We start from the raw sequence: 18,376 nt of genomic DNA, 5'->3' as shown, positions 1-18,376 counted from the left end.
CACAGTTAGTAAGTGGCAGGGCTGTGATTCAAATACAAGCAGTTTGATTCCCAAGTCTCTGCTGTTAGTGAAAAAAGTCTAAGACTTTGAGTTTGGAGATCCAGATTCCAACCTGAATCCTTTACCTAAATAGCTATGTAACCCTATCAATCTTCCCATTTCTCTGAGCCTTTTATATTTCAACTGAAAAGTGAGAGTAAGAACTATTAACTTAAACACCTTTGGTCCCCACATGATGTGGTAAAGAAAAAAAAAGGAGTGAGAAGTTTACTCCAGTTGTTATTGCATCTCTCAGATAATGTTGGGTGGAATTTAAGTTATAACCCACAGCTGTATTTTGAAGGCACTCCTTCATTTTCTCGTCCACATCTCTCCCCTGCTGCTGGTGTTCCAGAGCAATGCATGCTCTCATCCCCACTCAAATCTGCCTCCAGCTGGTCCCTGGGCTGTGGTATGTGGCACTCATCTTTTATTCCTCTCTGCTTCACCCTTTCCCGGACCACTCTCTGCCCCTAGTCACTCTCTACACATTCTCCCAATTATTTTTCACAAAAAAAGCTAGGATATTTCTTTTTTTTTGAGATGGAGTTTCGCTCTTGTCGCCCAGCCTGGAGTGCAGTGGTGTGATCTCAGCTCACCGCAATCTCTGCCTCCTGGGTTCAAGCGATTCTCCTGTCTCAGCCTCCTGAGTAGCTGGGATTATAGGCGCCTGCCACCATGCCCAGCTAATTTTTTGTATTTTTAGTAGAGACGGGGTTTCGCCACGTTGGGCAGGCTGGTCTCGAACTCCTGACCTCAGGTGATCCATCCACCTCAGCCTCCCAAAGTGCTGGGATTACAGGTGTGAGCCACCACGCCCAGCTGCTAGGCTACTTCTTATGGATGGGAGAGGGGAAGAAGTGAAGGGCACAGGAGTAAGCTTCCTGATCAGTCGGGCATTGGAGAGGGGCAGTCATGTAGAAGGTGAATGAAGGAATTAAGGAAGGAATAGCATTCAGTCTTAAAAGCAAGGGTCAGGCTTATTTATTTTGTATAAGAGCTTTATTGAGATATAATTCACATATCACAAAAAATTCATCCTTTAAAGTGCACAATTCAGTGCTTTTTAAAAAAGTCTTCATTGAGCTGTGTAGATATTGCCAATATCTAATTTTAGAACATCTCATTGATACATACAGGAGGCAGAAAGGCAGGATCCCTGGTGAGGGCTCCACCTTCAAGCCTGGACCCACGACCCTAAATGAGAACAGGAATTCTTGTTTTTGTGTCCAAATGTTGCCTTTTTCAAGACCACTCTGGCCCACCCCACCACCTATCCCATGCCCATAAGAACCCCAAACCCCAGGTTCCATGAGCAGAAGAGCGACAGAGCAGCAGAGTGGCACAGCAAAAAAGGAGAGAAGAGAAGAAGTGTCTGAACATCGAAGAGGAAGCTGGATGGTTAGAGAGCAGCCAGGGATAGCCAAACTGCCGGGGAAGATTATCTTCCCACTCCATCCCCTTTCCAGCTCCCCATCCTGCTGAGCACCACCTCCATCACTCAATAAAACCTCCACGTTCACCATCTTTCAAGTCCGTGTGAACTGATTCTTCCTGGATGCCAGACAAGAACCTGGGTACCAAGAAGGCAGGGTGTATGTCTCCCTGACTCTTCACTGAGCTGGCCAACACTGAGCTGTCTGCAGATGGCAAATGCTAAAACAATATTGTTTGTAACCCATGCCCTCTGGGGTTTCAGAGGTTGCAGGCAACTGCTAGACTCTGCTGAGGGCTGGTATGGGGTTTATTCCTGCCGGTGCCTAAAGGTACTCACCCAGGCTCCTGCACCCGCTCATCTGCATGCTCCCCCTCCTGCAAGGGGCTTGAGCTCAGTGGCCAAACAAAATGAGCCACTCCCCATCGCAAGCCTCATGGAGGGGTCAGGGATCTCTCTCATCTCATCATTACTTCAAAAGGAGATCCCATGCCCATGGGCAATCCCCACTGTGTCTCCCTTGCTCCAATCCCTGGAAACTAGTAAGCTACTTTTCGTTTCTGTGGATTTGCCCATTTCTGACACTTCATACAAATGAATCATATAATATGTGTCCTTTGTGTCAGGCTTCTTTCACTGAGCATAATGATGTTTTATATTTCATCCAGGCTGTAGCAGGTATCAGTACTTCATTCCATTTTAATGGCCAAATAATTTTCTACTGTGTAGATGAACTTCATTTCATCTATCCATTCATCTGTTGATGGGCATTTGGGTTGTTTTCGCTTTTGTGCTATTATGAATAATGCTGCTATGAACATTCATGGACATGTTTTTGTGTAGACCTAGGTTCTTTTTTAATTTTCTGGAGCATATACACCTGGGAATAGAATTCCTGGATCACATGGCAATTATATGTTAAACATTTTGAGGAAATGCTAAACTGCTTTTCAAAGTGGCTGCACCATTTAACAATCCTACCTTATATGTAATTAAAAGCAAACAAACAAAAAACCTTACTTAACAAAATTACTGTACACTACCTATTTTTGGCACACTGTAACTAATGGAGGCTACAGGTTCTTTTAGGGTCAGGCTTTATTGTACACCCTCAATAGGTATGCTTTCTTCCTCACTCTTTGGGGAACTAGATAATCAGGGTGACAACGGTGTGATGAGCGGTTAGAACCAGACTAGACTGTCATCTTCTTGAGGGTAGGAATGCATTCTTCCTCGTTGCTGTAACTACAGGGCAGAGTACAGTGTTGGCAGATAACAGGCACTCTATAAACATCTGAGAGAATAAATGAAGGAAGACATAAACTCAGAGACGGGCCTGCTAAATTTGAATTTTCATCCAAACAACTGACCTTTCCATTTCATGAAGTGAGCTATTTAGCAACATTCTCTAGCATATGGATTATCTCTGTCTGTGGCATCCATTCTTCTTCCATCTGTTGAGGAATTTCATCTCCTTTCAAAGTCACATGAGGAGGCCTTGGTATATACTCTGCACATGGCACACATGGTATTTTATTTTAAAAGGATGTAACAGTATCACCTAGATTTGGCAAACATCATAAAAAACTTAATTTGGTGATCAGTTCCCAGATTTTTTCCCCCTTTGATAGAATACATTAATAGATAACATTAATTCAGGTCCCTAACACATATAAAACCTAGCAGTATTCAGTATCTGGTGTGTTTGCTTTTATTCTTAAAGAATCTGAAGGGATTTGACATTTTGTTTCATTCATTCACAGTCTCTTTTTTCATATCTAATGAACACGCTCTACAACAATGGCCCTCAGATCTCCACCATCTGCAGGGGACCACATGCAGGTCATAGGCTAAGAACAACACCACATCAGTATTGAATAAAAAAGTGAAACATCAAAGGCAGAGCTGGCTATGAGGTCTATGCTTTCAAGACCTCGTAGCTAGTTCCTCCTGTTTATTATTTTTTGTTTGATTGGATGATAAAGTAGTATGTCATTCCATGGTCCACAACCTGTGGTCAATTCCCTACAGAGGAACAAGATTGGGCAATATTTTTGTAAGCACATTTGTCCTAGTAGGGAAATAATAAAAACGAGAAGGGTGGGCACAAAAGATGTCTGAGGAGAGGGAACAAAGTCCTTTATTATCGAGGAAGATGATCTTGGGGTCTCAGCCAAGAGTCTTTTTATCTGGATGGTGATAATGATAATGATTCTCTCCGTAAATAATGTAGGCAAAAGAGGGATTTTTGCTGGTTTGTTTCTCTCTTTATAGTCAATTGCACTCTATTTTCCCTCATGCCTGACTCACCCCCAAGCTGCCACGATTAGAACACATTTGTACCTCTGATAACCCAGGCATCAACTTTTTAAAATGTTGAGCTAGTGAGTTAGGTCTTAATGGAAAAATTTTCTCCTAGTATAGAACCTCTTTGGGCCATGAATAATTAATGTCAATTTATAGCTCAAGGGATGTCTCTGAGGAATCAATATAGTGAATTAACTTCCCCCACCCCCTTCACAACAAAATCTTTTTTAGGTATAATTAAGCCTTAGGAAGGCCTATACTCTCTTTAAAAGAAAATCTTAAATATAATTAACATTAGTTTTGTTTTCACTGTATTTTACATTTTATTAAATATTTCTAAAAGCTAGAAGCTGCACAGAGGTGGCCTAGGCTGTAATGGACCTGCAAATTGAATGATTAGGAAGTTACAGCTCTTACTACCATGGACAGGGCTCTGGCAAAGCGGACAGAACAAAATTAAAAGATGCCAGGATAAATATTCCAAAACAAATCCTCTTTTGTGCCACCTCCATCACCCTATCCTTAAGAAAGAGATGAAGAAAGTTGTTCTCGAAAGATATGTCTTCGTGTCAGAACAATGTCCAAGCTCTTGGTGATCACAATGACAATGCTATGGCACCCACTTTTATTTTCAAGAGAACCTTATCTTTATATCTCAAATTTGAAATCATCTCTGAACATGGCTCTTGCCTGTTTCATGGCATATTAGACAGGGATGGGGACTGCAGTGATGATCCCTGTTCTGACATCCCTAAATTTCCCATTGGTCCTGGTCCCTTTGCATTAACTCCAACCCTGCCAGCTCTGGCTAGCCCCTCCTTTTCCAGCAATCTCATCCATCATGGGAGCTGTCAATTGGGTGCCTTTGAGGCCCAGGGCTTGCAGAAGATGTTCTGAGGACAATGTCCATCTGTCATATATTATTACCAGTTTTCCTAAATAAACCCTGTAGTTAGGGAGGAGCAATTCTGGCCTAGGGAAAGGTACAGAAAATCAGAAAAGAGCTGAAGATGTCTAACAAGCCAGATCGTCTTTACTGAAGTTTCTACCTACTCCTATTGTCATCCTTCATTCTGAAAAGAAGAAAAAAGAAATGCATCCTGTGCTGAGCTGGAGATGAAAAATACAGGGTTCTTGCCTGCCTTTAAGAAACTTTCTGCCTAGAGTGAGGAGGCAGGCTTGAGAACAAATTAATCCACTCCATTGTTAGAGGAGCTCTAAGGGAACCAGGGGCTGGGGATAGTGGGGCACAAAGGAGAGTGTCAGAGAGGCTTTTCCGAGAAGGGGCTTAATTGTGTCTTCAAAAGTGAGCCGGTGCCCGCTGGGTAGACAAGGGGGCGGGGGCATTCCCAGCCGAGAGCAGGACCAGTGAGGGCAAGCACTGGGGAGTGCAAGGGGCTCAGTCCTGGGTCTTGGCAGAGCCTAATTGCCTACTTCCTCCTTGAGCCTGAAGTCGGGACTTGAAGCTGGAAAAACTCTCAGGCCAGAGGCAGATTTCTTCGCAGGCCTCAAAGTAATCTGTAGCCACCCAAACCTTCAAATCTCTCTGGGAGGTAGTGACTCCTATGGTTAAAGAGATCCTTTTCAGGAAATGAGCTTTTGATAACTCCTGTCTGGCCTTGCCTTCAGTTCAGACAGGCTCAGGTAGCTGCCTTCTTCAATCAACTGCACGTGAACATGCTCACAGTTACTGCACTTCAGCCAGTGCCCCTCCTGTGCTAGCCTACCTGAGATTCATACATTTGCATGTCTGTTTTCTGGGACATTGATAACTGACTGAGCTGAACCTTCCACCTCAAACATCTTTAAAAATTGTGACATGGTTTCATAAGGTATAAACCCCAATGGACACTGTTCTATGGTATCTTAGTTGGTTCAGACCATTATAACAAAATACCCTAGGCCCGGTGGCTTATAAATAACACAAATTTGTTTCTCACAGTTCTGGAGGCTGGGAAGTGCAAGATCAAAGCTCTGGCAGATTCAGTGTCTGGCGAGGGTTCATAGATGGCACGTTCTTGGTGTTTCCTCACCTGGTAGAAGGGAAAAGGCAGCTTTCTGAGGTCTCTTCTATAAGGACACTAATCCCAATCGTGAGTGTTCCACCCTCATGACCTAATCACCTCCTACAGGTGCCACCTCTAGCACCATCACATTGGTGATTTGGTTTTAACATATGAAATTTGGGGTAACACAGACGTTCAGACCTTAGCATATATCTAAAACTTTCTGTTAGAATTGATGCTTGCCAGGTTGGATAGCCCACATCTGCATAAGAGTGGGACATTCCCCTCTTTCTTCAGAGTACCCTCTCCTTGTTCCTGAGAGTTTCCAAAGGAGGCCACAAACCTTCTTATGCAACTGCCTGCCAGCTTCAGTGCCACATGAATCCACTCCCCTCCCCAGGCTGTCCACCTTTCCCTGGGACCATGGGTTCTAGAGGCAGACTGACTGCACTCAATCCTGGCTCCAACATGTACCAGCTGTATGGCCTATGCAAGTTACTTAGCCATCTTGAGCTTTCATTTCATCATCTGTGAAACCTGGAACAATATGCTGATTTTGAAGATACAATGAAATAATATTTATAAGACAGCTAGCATGATACCAAATACAGAGTAGAGCTTACTAGATGTTAGGTGCTCTTTTTACCACTGTTGACACTGTTGCTGCCACAACCCACATCCACTGCCTGCAAAGTTGCTTGGTGAAGTCCCTTTTTTGCTATGTAGGCCAATGTACATGCCCAGGGAGCAACTTCTGAAAGTTTCCCGTGTCCCATCCTTGGGGTAACAGCATGTTTATTTTCATGTCTGACAATGAGTCAAATCTGTGCACATATATATGCCCTGGACCTGAAGTAACCTGGCTTATACTCAGAATTCTACCAAGTGCCCCAAGCTTGAATAGCTTCTGGCCTTCACTCCTCTAACCAAAGGTGCTAAAACTCTTTTGATAGGCTCTTATCTTCCATTTTCCTCTTCAACTTTCCTGGCCTTTGTTTATAACCAAATGTCCTCTTATTTTTTTAGGTAGGAAACCAGAGTTCTCATGCATATGAGAAAAAAAGAGAGATACAGAGACAGAATTGGGATTTAGGTGTGGGAGAAGGATGTGGAGGGAGTGGAATTTGATTTAAATGAGCAGTTGACAACCAAAAATGCAGTAGGATTGATGGTTCTATTATTAGAACATCTATTTGGCACTATTTTTTTTTCTCTCTCTCTCTTCAAACCAGGTTCTTAAAACAGAGACTTATAACCTTTTGGAATTAAGATGAAAAATTATTTTGAACAATACCGTGTGCTTGCTGGCTGGGTGTGATGGATCATGCCTATAATCCCAGCACTTGGGAGGATGGCTTGAGGCCAGGAGTTCAAGGTCAGCCAGGGCAACATAGTGAGATACCCATCTCTACAAAAAGTTTAACCAGGCATTGTATCACATACTCTAGTCCTAGGTACTTGGGAGGTGGAGGGGGAAGGATTGCTTGAGCCCAGGAGTTCAAGGCTGCAGTGAGCCCGTGATTGCACCATTGCATTCCCGCCTGGGTGACACAAGGGGACTTTGTCTCAAACAAATAAACAAAATACTGTGTGCTAGCAATCTAAACTTTTTTTTTTTTTTGAGACTCACATGAAAATTTCTTCCATTCTTGTTGTGTAACATTTTGGGCAGTCACACGTGGCACCCAGACAGGTGAAAGCTGGGAGTTGAGAATAAGAATATGGAATGGGTGTCCTTAGACCTTGTAGATATGATTGATGGACTTGGTACTATATTATGACTCCAGTGTGAGAGGGTGACAATGACCCAGGGCGATAGGCTCGAAAGCTATGTATGTAAAGAGAGTTTATAGGTGATTTATTTATCACATGGTGAACTGTTAGATTCAGGAATCTCCTATTGACTCTTAAAAGAGATTGAGGTGAAACCAATAAATGTGACTTGTCCAATAGTTGTTATGATACTTACTTTTATCATTTGATTTGTTTAATTTTATAAACTTACATTATAAGAAGTTTCTTCTCCTAGAGAAACAAAACAAATAAGGTTAAGTTTCCAAAAAAAGGTGGGACTTAGCCAGCAATCTCAGCTGCAGACAGAGACAAGAACGAAGGCTGCTTCATACCCTTATAAAAATAATTGCAAAGATAGTCTTTGGCTGTTAAATATGTAAATGGCACAGCCATTTTGGAAAACAGTTTGGCAGTGTCTTAAAAAGTTAAACATGCACTTATGACCTAGCCATTTTAGTCCTAGAATATTTACCCGGGAGAAATGAAAGTCCAGGTCCACACAAAGACTTGCACATGAATGTTTACTGCTGCTTTATCTGTAATAGCTCCAAACTGGAAACAACCCAAATCTCCATAAGCAGATGAATGGGTAAACAAATCATGTTATACAATGGAATACTACTCAGCAATTAAAAGGAATGAGCTGTTGACAACAAACAACAATGAAGATTAATTTCAAAATAATTGCATTGAGTGAATGATGCCAGACCTCCCCCAACCCCTCAAAAAAAGTAATACTGTGCGATTCCATCTATATAACATCTAAGAAAATGTAAACTAATCTATAGTGACAGAAAGCAGATCAGTGGTTGCCTGAGGATAATGGCAGGGTGGGGGTTGGAAACAGGAGGAGTGGGAGAGAGGGATTATAAAGGGGAATGATAAAAGTTTTGGGGGTGATGGATATGTTCATTATCTTGATTGTGGTGATGGCTCTATGAGTGTAGGCATATGTCAAAAACCATCAAGTTACACCCTTTAAAAATGCAAAATTTATTGTATGCCAACTATGCCTCAATAAAGCTATAAAAATTCCTAACAAAAATAATTAATTTTTACACTCAATATTTTTACATTTCAAAGCTACCTATCAGCAAAAGTCATTCTGCTGGCTCTTTTAATTTCTAAAGGGATCCTAAAACCTTAACCTTTATCAGCATGCCCCATGCTAATCACATTAAAAACTCTCTTCTTCAGTGTAATAATAATGACAGTTAATATTCATTGGGCACTTTCTGCTGAATGAAAATATGTCAGTGATTTTCCTAGTATTATCTCATATAATGCTCCAAAAAAACTTTCCAGTGTAGGTACTGTTATTAGCTCTATTTTGTAGAAGAAGAAACTGAGGTAGCGAGGCTTAGTCCAACAAAGGACTAAGGGTAGAGAGTCCTGATTCAAAACCATATACAGTCCTACTTCTGGATTCTTTCCCTTTCACTAATAGGACATGAATACAAACTCACTTGGCAGAGGCAATGAATTAGTGCAGAAACAAGGTCTTGTTGCTGTAACCCTGCAGCCCTTTCCCATGCGCTTTGGCCTCCTGGCCTCCTGGCCTCTCTGTAATTCTAATTCTTTGTTTGAGCTTTTAATTCCCCACAGCATACTCTCCCTGCTTGTTTTCTAGATTCCCTACTGCCCTGATTATTTTTCTAGTTGCTGGGCTAGTTACCATTATGGTCTTCAATCCCTGCTCAATGCACAGAGCTTTGTCTGATTACTTACTCTCAGCTTTGATTAGTGACTTCTGTCAGATTCTTCAGGTAGAAGAAATCTTTGGAGCAGGAAGGGACGGATCCAGTTCAAGGTCAGGATGTGTGTCAAACTCTCGTCAAGGAATAAAGGGACAAGGCAGACGGACAAAATAAGAGAGAGGCTAGGACAGGAGGTTGGCAAACACTCAGGTAGAATCCATAATGAGAGTCAGCAGAGTGAGTGGTAAGTCTAACCTTAGCTGGAAAGCCCACATAGCAAGAAAGCATTTTGAGCCCTGCTGCATGCTGGGCTGTAGAACTAGCAGGAAGAGAAAGCAGGGTTGATAGGGCAGCCTCCAAGTAGCTCCTGAAATGCCCTGCAAGACACAAGCTATCCTACCATGCATTGAGGAACCGAGGGCTTCTGGCCCTGGGGCCAGCTTTGCCTGGGTTGACAGGGATCGCCAGAAGGCCCTACAAAATGTGGCTTCATAGTCTTTTTGCAGTCTGCCAGTCTCCCAGATTATTTTGGACTCCCTCTCTCTTTTTAATAAGTGGGAGAAAAAAAGAAAGATGAAAGATGACAATAAAAACCATATGGAGGCCTCTTCTCTGGCTGAAATCCTTTGATCTTTTCTCCAAACGCGAGAAAGTACCCCTCCCACTCTGAAATGTTTTCCAGCCTCTAGAAGAACAAATGTCTCAGGTAAATTTAATGCCATGGTTCACTACTTCATTCATTTGTTCAAATACTAACTGAGCACTCACTACACGCCAGGATCTATGCCAGGAACTGAGGGTACCAGGAAAAATTCCCAGTCATAGCCTGTACTGAATCCACAGTCTAGGGAAGGGAGATAATTACAAGATGGTGATACTATGCACAAGAATTTAGGGAGCTTTAAGAGGGGACACTTAAGGCAAGAGTGAGAGGGAGGGGAAAAAAGTGGTAGATGCTTTACAAGGCTTCCTGGAGGAGGTGATACAGATATTGAGAGCTGAGCCATTCCTAGTTTTCTTACCAACTCAAATGCTTCCTTTCATAGAGCTTGGAGACTCTAATATCTCAACTTCTGACAGGATTGTTTTCTGGAAGCCCTTATGTGTCTCTACTTAAAAAAAAAACAAGACAAACCACAAAACAATATAATTTAAACAGAAAGAAGACTCAACAGGTTTTGAAACATAGATTTAGAGTGGTTTCATAAGAGTAATCAACATAGAGAACTTGTGATCCAAGGAATTGGAATGTCTTCAAGAGTCAATATGCTCAAGTATGAATGGGTAAATTAACAGCTTTAGGGAAATTGGGTGTGTTCATTCATTTATTCGTTCTTTTTTTCATTCAATAAATAAACATGCTCTTTTCCAGGCATAGTACTAGACACTGAGGATTCAGAAATGAAAAATTTGTTTAGCAGGTTGACCATAAACACTTGTTGATCTACAACTTGCTTTTATGGAAGATATTTACCTTATGCCACAGTGGTCCCTTAGCATTATTGTCAAAATCAGTCCTATTTTTCTAGGTTGTTCTAACCCAGTATGATTCTTCTTGGTTATTACTAAAATACTGCATACTAACAGAAGGACCTTGGCATGTAGACATCTATTTTCTAAATGTTTGTGAAGAAGCAGTAGAAATAAATAAGATCTGAGGGACAAAAGGCAAATTTGCAAATGTTGCTGCTGCTTAGTAACCTTATATAACACAGGATTTACTATATTTTTGTGCACATAAAATGATCACTTTTTAAAATGTTTTAACTAAGTTCTGGAAATCTTCAAATAAGTCGGTTTTACAGAAGTAGATACATTTCTCTGAAAATATGTTCTACCTTTCAATTTAAAAGAGTATATCCATTTCATTGTTTGACTTAGGAAGCTGTGCTGCCAGTTTTATAAGATTATGAGTCTGGTCTTGATGCTGTATGCTAATCCACTCTACATCAGGCTGGAAGCTTATCTTGACAGGAAAACTTGGAGCAGACCTTGTGGAATGATTTTGGCATCACACACTGGAGTGGAAAATATTCGCAGGCTGCAACGAAGTCTGACTTGGGCTGCTGTAGGAAAGGCAGCAACTGGCTGGGAGACAATTAGTGTAGGAAAGTCCTGGGCTCCTCTCTGAGAGGCCTGGAGGACGGTACTATACACTGAGAGGGGGAAGTACCACGGAATCATGTGTGTTTTCATGAGAATTGAGAGGAATGGTAGCTACGCATGCCAAGTTAGAAAAAGAACACTACCACTGAGTGCTTCCATCATGGTCTTTCCGATCCAAAACCCTTCATGTGCAAAAATAAGGTGCCAACTGAAGAAAGAATACTTCAGGGGTTTTAGAAGACAAAGGCTAGAAAAACCCTCAGGCACAGGTGTAACTAACTGCTTGTTGCGAGTATGTCAAATCCCAAACAGGACGTGAAATGACCCCTCCACTTGTTTTGGAAAGGTTTAGAGTCTATGATTCTGGCAAAAATATAAGTGCTTTTTTCTACGAATGGGCTAGTTTGGTTAGAAATTTTCGCTTTTTTGCAGGGGCAGGGCGCTCAGATTTGCCTTTAATATACTTGCAAGCTCTTTGAACACTGTCATGGACAAATTTGGCAATGCAGATTTCTAGGACTAAAGACAATGGTGGTATACCTATTTTGACTCAAAGTTAAAGAAAATAAAAATGCCAGAGATTTTGTGACAGCCTCTCGTGTTGCTATCCCTGGGAAAAATGGAGAACTGGATACTACTCACTAGACCCAGAAGCCTAGGGTAAGAGTGAAATCTGATTAAGGCAAAGTGGAGAATATGATTTCACACTTTCCACCTTCCCCAAAAAGAGAAACTGTATAATAAAAGAATGTTTGTGCACCACATGTTCTGACTCATAGGTGGGAATTGAACAATGAAAACACTTGGACACAGGAGTGGGAACATCACACACCAAGGCCTGTTGTGGGGTGGGGGGAAGGGGGAAGGATAGCATTAGGAGATATACCTAATGTAAATGACGAGTTATTGGGTGCAGCACACCAATATGGCACATGTATACATACGTAACAAACCTGCACGTTGTGCACACGTACCCTAAAACTTAAAGTGTAATAAATATATATAAATAAAAATAAAAAAATAAAAATAAAAAAAAAGAATGTGGCCGGGTGTGGTGGCTCAAGCCTATAATCTCAGCACTTTGGGAGGCCGAGGTGTGCGGATTGCCTGAGGTCAGGAGTTCGAGACCAGCCTGACCTACATGATGAAACCCCGTCTCTATTAAAAATACAAAAATTAGCTGGGCGTGGTGGTGTGCACCTGTAGTCCCAGCTACTCAGGAAGCTGAGGCAGAAGAATCACTTGAACCCGGGAGGCAGAGATTGCAGTGAGCTGAGATCGCGCCACTGCACGCCAGCCTGGGGGGCAGAGCAAGACTCTGTCTAAAAAAAAAAAAAAAAGTTTGCACAGTGAAATCAGGTAGACCCCACAGAGATTGGTCCCATGGGTGAGTCATGGAATGTGCAAAATTCAAGGAGGCTGGAGAAGTTCTCTCCACCACATAACTTAAGGGAAGATAAACTGCTTCCTGTGCAGGAGTATGGGAAGAGGAGCTGTAGTTACCTTGCCTTCCAATTTATGGGACAGGGGATGCATGATCCGGAAAGAGTTGAAATATAATGCAGCTGTCAATTCCTTAAGAGCAAAGAGCATGCTTTAGTCTCCATGTCTAGTATGTGCCTGGCACAGAGTAAGTGATTGTTGTTAAATTGAACTAGGTTACCTTTCTGGGCTCCACTGGGAGTGTCAAATATTGAAATGAGCACCACACTTTCAAACCAAGAAGGGCAGAAACTATGTGAGCATTGACCATTTCCAAGGAGGAAAGCAAAGGGCCCAGTGGGATAACTGGAGCTAAAAGGCACTCCTGAGATGTTGGTGGTGCATGCTGGCAAACAGGGACAGTGGCTTCCCAATAGGGCACTTTCAGGGCAGCCTAAGTGGGAGGAGCTGAAATCTGGGGATTGCCTGGACAGGTAGCACAGGAATGGCCAGCAGCATGTGCTGAAAATGCTTATTAGTGCATTCATACTAACAGCGTCAGTACTGGGCTAAGTTACCATTCAGAGGCAGCTCAGGCCAGCTCTAAGCTCTGCCTTTAAGCCTTCATCGGATACCACAGACACTTTATAAAACTATGTCAGCATAAGAATTACTTCACATTTTCCCTTCAATGTCATTCTCAGATCCCAATTCTGTCATTGTCCTGCATTCTATCCGGAAGAGTCAATGTCTGCACTCTTTTTATAGACCCGGTTCCTTTGAGTGGAGAGTTGGACAGATCACAACATGTGAGTTGAATTTCTATAAAGAACTTTGTCTTCTTATCCCTACGGTCAATATAAATAATAGATTCACATGCATTAATACACCCAGTATGTGTTTCCTGGCTAGACCTCAGTTTCTACTCCTTATATTAAGACCTCCTTTCTCCGGGAGACATTGATTGGACAAATTGCTTGGAGCCACAGCCTAGATGGGTAACTTAGAAAAGCAGATTTTTAGGGGAACTGGGGAGTCTGTATCTCTCTTCAACCATGGTACAGATACATTTATTTCATTTATTTTATTCTTGTAGGTCTGTCGTTGGTCCTTGGAAATTGGTGTTATTATTTAGTTTTGCTTTATTATTATTTTTAACTATGAAAGTTTCAGGGATGGTCTTTTTTCTTCTACTGCTTAAGGCAACTCCATCTCCTTCCCCTTCAACTCCTCCTCCTCTCACTTTTCTGAAAGCGATTTATCTCTTACTAAGAAAATTCAAGTATAAGAAGGGGAATTTATTTCAGCCTAGTGTAGCCTGAGGGCATAGCTTAGAAATAGAAAGTGATATAACCATAAAAAATAACCAAGAAAGTTAGGTTTATAAGTGATTTGCTGTAATGGGATGCTTTGAGAGCTGTTTTCATTTTCTATTGATGCTGTGACAAATCATCAAGAATGTAGTAGTTTTCTTACATTTATGAAGGTCAGAAGTGCTAAAATGAAGGTGTTGGCAGGTCTGCATTCCTTCTAGATGGAAGCTGAAAAGAAGAATCCATTTCTTTTATTTTAAACTTTTATTTTAAGTTCAGGGTTACATGTACAGTTTTGTTACATAGGTAAACTTGTGTCATGGGGGTTTGTTGTACAGATTATTTCATCACCCAGGTGTTAAGCATAGTACCCACTAGTTATTTCTCCTGATCTTCTCCCTCCTTCCACCCTCCATCCTCTGATAGGCATCAGTGTGTGTTGTTCCCCTCTATGTGCCAATATGTTCTCATCATTTAGCTCCCACATATAAGCAAGAATATGCAGTATTTGGTTTTCTGTTACTGCATTAGTTTGCCAAGGATAATGGCCTCCAGCTCCATTCATGTCCCTGCAAAGGACTTGATCTCATTTTTTTTATGGCTGCATAGTATTCCATGGTGTATATGTACCATATTTTCTTTATCCACTCTATTATTGACAGGGCAGTTAGGTTGTTTCCATGTTTTTGCTGTTGTGAACAGTGCAGCAATGAACATACGCATGCATATGTCTTTATAATAAAATGATTTATATTCCCTTTTGTACATACCCAGTAATGGGATTGCTGGGTCAATGGTGTTTCTATCTTTAGGTCCCTGAGGAATTCCCACACTGTCTTCCACAATGGTTGAACTAATTTACACTTGCACCAACAGTGTGTAAGCGTTCCTTTTTTTCCACAACCTTGCCAGCATCTGTTATTTTTTGACTTTATAATAATAGCCATTCTGACTGGTGTGAAAAGTTGTCTCATTGTGGTTTTGATTTGCATTTCTCTAATGATCAGTGATGTTGAGCTTTTTTTCATATGATTGTTGGCCGCATGTATGCCTAGTTTTGGAAGTGTCTCTTATGTCCTTTGCCCACTTTTTAATGGGATTATTTGTTTTTCTCTCATAAATTTGTTCAAGTTCCTTATAGATGTTAGATATTAGACCTTTGTCAGATGAAAAGTTTGCACATATTTTCTCCTATTCTGTAGGTTATCTCTGTTTACTCTGTTGATAGTTTCTTATGCCGTGCAGAAGCTCTTTAGTTTAATTAGACCCCATTTGCCAGTTTTTGCTTTTGTTGCATTGCTTTTGGAATCTTTACCATGAAATCTTTTCCTGTGCCTATGTCCTGAGTGGTATTGCTTAGACCATCTTCCAGGATTTTCATAACTTTGGGTTTCACATTTAAGTAATCCATCTTGAGCTAATTTTTGTATATGGTGTAAGGAAGGGGTCCAGTTTTAATCTTCTACATATGGCTAGCCAGTTATCCCAGCACCATTTATTGAATAGGGAATCCTTTCCCCATTGTTTTTGTCAGGTTGCCCAAAGCAATTTATAGATTCACTGCTATCCCTATTAAACTACCTTTGAGATTCTTCACAGAACCAGATAAAACTATTTTAAAATTCATAGGCAGCCAAAAAAGAGCCCAAATAGCCAAGGCAATCCTAAACAAAAATGAAAAACAAAAAACAAAGCTGGAAACATCATGCTAGCTGACTTCAAACTATACTACAGGGCTTGTGGTAACCAACACAGCATGGTACTGGTACAAAAACAAACAGATGGGCCAATGGAACAGAATAGAGAGCCCAGAAATAAGACTGCACACCTACAACTATCTGATCTTTGAGAAGAATCCATTTCTTTGTAGTTTCTAGCTTCTAGAGGCCATCAGTATTCTTCAGCTTTGGCAAGCAGTGTAGCATCTTCAAATCTAAATCTCTCTCTCTCTGTATCTCTCTCTCTCTCTGTCTCTCTCTCTCTCTCTCTGAACTTGCTTCGTCATCATGTCTCCTCCTATGACTCCAACTCTCTTGCTTCCCTCTTTTCCTTATAAGGACTCTTATGATTACATTGGGCCCACGCAGATAATTCAAGATAATCTCCCAATCTCAAGATCCTTAAATTAGTCATATCTGTAAAGTCTCTTCTGCCATGCAAGATAGCATATTCACAGGTTCTTGAGATTGAAATATGGGCATCTCTCCTAGTCCACTTGGGCTGCTATAACAAAATACCTGAGACTGGATGATTTATAAACAACAGAAATTTATTGCCTACAGTTCTGAAGGCTGGGAACGCCAAGATCAAGGTGCCAGCAGATTTGGTGGCTGGTGAGGACTCTTTGCTTTGTAGATGTTGCCTTTTTGCTGCATCCTGACATGGTGAAGGGCAAAAGGGGCAAACACATTTCCTCAGACTTATTTGATAGGTGCATTAATTCCATTCACGAGGGCTCCACCCTCATGACCTAGTCATCTCCTAAAGAGGTGGGGTACCTCTTAATACCAACATATTGGAGATTCAATGTCAACATGTGAATTTTGGAGGGACATAAATATTCAGACCATCTTTGGGTCAAGGGGGATCATTATTCTGTCTACCACAGGGCTCTTTTTGTTACTTAATTTCTTTGGACTTCTACTATACCATTGATTCATATTATAATGTGGATCCTAGAATTCTAAAGAGATTCAGTTAATATTTGATCCCATTTTTACCAATTAGATTCGATTCACATTTTACTGAGCCCATATACAAAACAGTGTTTTAAATGTCAAATAACTGTAATAGTGAACCAACTGTATATGTATGAGTGGTTTCTTGATTTTTCCTTTCAGGTAATATTGACAATCATTTCCTTTAACTGTCAGAATTAGTGCATTAATCCTGTTAGGAGTCTGAAAAATATTAGAAACCATCAGTTAATTGTTAAGACCTTAATGTGGTGAGGTCTCTGAAACTGATAAAAGTAAAATGATTTACATCAATTAAAATGTTGCAATGTTTTAAAGATAAATGTCAAGAACTGTGAAGGGTATAAGATTTTACTGTACTTGCAAGTTAACATGTTAACTTGCTACAGTTTCGTGGATGCTGGTTGAAGACATGGGACTCCTGGGTCAGAGACATAGGACAGTTTATTACTCACAGCAATGGCTGTAAGTGGCCAGAGTATCAGCATTTTTACACTGATTCCCAGTTTCCACAGGGTAATGTAAAGAGGGTCAGATGATATCTGAACAATTAATGGGTTGTGTTACATGAGAGGAATGTTGGATGTAGGGAAACTAAATCTTTTATAAGATTCTGCTCTTCACTCTAGAGGGAGACATTCTCTCTCTTCTAAGGCTACTTAATATACACACATCCTTAAAAAATAGTCTGGAACTAACAGAAGTCAGCTCTTTGCTTATAAGGCATGCCAAAACATGAGGGAACCATGGAGAATTGTTTCCCAACAATACATAGGCCAATTTTTATTCTTAAAAAACCCAACATTTTAGGCAAATATTCCTTGTAAGCCTCAAATGGATTATGTCTTGAATTAAAATCTGATTTTACCTCAACCAAACTCCCTCTCCTTTGTTTTCTTTCTTTTCTTTTTTGTTTATTTTAATTTATATTTATTTATTTATTTTTTTGAGAGAGAGGGTCTTGCTCTGTTGCCCAGGCTGGAATACAGTGGAGTGATCATGAGTCATTGCAGCCTTGACCTCTTGGGCTCAAGCAGTCCTACCCTCTCAGCCTCCCAAGTAGCTAGGACCACAGGCACATGCCACCACATCCAGCTATGTTTTTAATTTTTTCGGAGAGAAGGAGGTCTCACTGTGTTGCCCAGGCTGGTCTTGAACTGCTGGGCTCAAGTGATACTCCTGCCTCAGTCTCCTAAATCTCTAGGATTATAGGTGTAAGCCACTGTGCCTGGCTGATATCAACTATTTACATTATACATAAAAAAGATTTTAAAAATAGTTTTATTTTATGAGCTCATTGTAGCACTAGAGCATAGTGCTTTTTTAAAAAAATTTATTTTGGTTACATGAATAAGTTCTTCGGTGGTGATTTCTGAGGTTTTGGTGCACATATCACCTGAGCAGTGTACAGTGTATCCAGTCTGTAGTCTTTTATCCCTCACTCCCTTCCCACCCTTTCCCCTGAGTCCCGAAAGTCCATTGTATCATTCTTATGCCTTTGCATCTTCATAGCTTAGCTCCAACTTATGAGGGAGAACATACGATATTTTGTCTTCCATTC

At 41.0% G+C, this 18,376-nt stretch overlaps 1 protein-coding gene across 6 annotated transcripts in view; it reads left to right on the top strand.

Moving 5' to 3' along the window:
• The window catches only part of LOC134807485 (uncharacterized), a 494,061-nt gene that overhangs the window by 300,233 nt on the left and 175,452 nt on the right, over positions 1–18,376 (top strand). For 5 of the 6 annotated variants that reach the window (XR_010148067.1, XR_010148068.1, XM_063785872.1 and 2 more), the window contains one exon: positions 13,511–13,615. The exons of the other annotated variant lie outside the window; for it this stretch is intronic. The gene's annotated coding sequence lies outside the window, so the exon portion shown is untranslated. The remainder of the gene's footprint in view (positions 1–13,510; positions 13,616–18,376) is intronic. 6 annotated transcript variants of the gene reach the window in all.

This window comes from Pan troglodytes, chromosome 10, assembly GCF_028858775.2.
Source record: "Pan troglodytes isolate AG18354 chromosome 10, NHGRI_mPanTro3-v2.0_pri, whole genome shotgun sequence".
NCBI classification, from domain to species: Eukaryota; Metazoa; Chordata; class Mammalia; order Primates; family Hominidae; genus Pan; species Pan troglodytes.
The sequence above is the reverse complement of the archived record's forward strand: the minus strand, read 5'-3'. Positions and strand labels throughout refer to the sequence as shown.